A 1,326-nucleotide genomic window follows, 5' to 3' on the forward strand; every position below is an offset into this window, starting at 1 on the left:
CAGGATCTAGTCCAGCTACCGCGTGGACCTGCAGGCAGCCTTGGACTGATGATTATGGTCCATGACTCAGCCACACGCCAGCATGTGGGCTGATATGATCACATAGATATGTATGTTTGCCCTCGTGGCCTAGCAAAACTGCTTCTGGACCTCTGCATCACCCCAGGTTGTGGTGACATCCGTGATCCCCTGCTTCATCCTGTTGGGGTCCCGGGATGCTGCCTCTGTTGTCAAGGAGGCCACCATGGCAGCTGCTTCCAGGGACCTCAGGGGGTCAGGCTGAGGCTTCAGGTGCTGGCATTGTCTGGCACATGCCTGCTGTGGCAGGGCAGATTCTGAACATGTAGAATTCAGGGGGGCAGAGCTGGAGCCTTCAGGGCCCAGTACATGCCCACACTGGTGGGGCACAGAGCCCATGGGCCAGGTAGCTGCTGGCATGAGTAAAGCTAGCACAGTAAAGCATCTCATATAGATATACCCACTGAATATGAACAAGGACCTCAGAGGGCTTGTCTTAATCACAGTACCCCTGACAAGAACAGGTCAAGAACAACTGCTTATGTTCCACCTTGAGCCTGCTGATGTTCTCCAGTAAAGTCATTCCAGGCTCATCCTCCGTAGCTGCTCTTAGGGCACGAGAGTGGCCACTGGCCACATTCCCAGATCTGAGGCATACCTGCAGGCACAGGTGGGTGAAGCATGGGGGAGGTATGTTTGGCCCTATTCTTCCTGGAATGAACCTGGAAGAAGTCAGAGCTGGTGTGCTGCTGAGGTGGGACTTGTGTTTGGTTCTATCTTTATGTAATCTGCACACCCTCAAATCAAGATGACAATAAACCTTAGGGAAACCACAGTTTGTGAAGTGGGGCTTCTTTTGTTACTGCATCAGCTATCCACTTCACTAGGCTTACAGTACCTATATTTTATAAAGAATTGTATTAATCCATGGCATCATCCTTGCCCTACTTAAAGGTAAAAAACTGACTACTTACAGGTGCCTTATGTGTTAATGGCATGAACCATGGTGACAACATAAAGTCGTGTTTATAAATAATGATGACAAAGTTCCCTACTATAAGAGAAAAAAACTTCAATTCTGTTTCTGGGAATACAAAAATAACTAAAAATAGGCAAGAAGGCAAAATGTGGCTTTCATATTCATCCCTGCTTCTGCATACTTCTAAGTCTAAAAATTCTCCTTAGAGCCTAAAAACTATTTATGGTTTGCCTCAGCCCACAAATAACTTACTTAGGAATGTTGGAGGAAAATCTTAACCTAACATTTTTTAGCTGATTTGAGTAGTTTTGAAGGGTTTTGGTTTTGGG

The sequence above is a fragment of the Crocodylus porosus genome, unplaced genomic scaffold (assembly GCF_001723895.1).
Source record: "Crocodylus porosus isolate Cpor-Errol unplaced genomic scaffold, CroPor_comp1, whole genome shotgun sequence".
Classification (NCBI taxonomy): Eukaryota; Metazoa; Chordata; order Crocodylia; family Crocodylidae; genus Crocodylus; species Crocodylus porosus.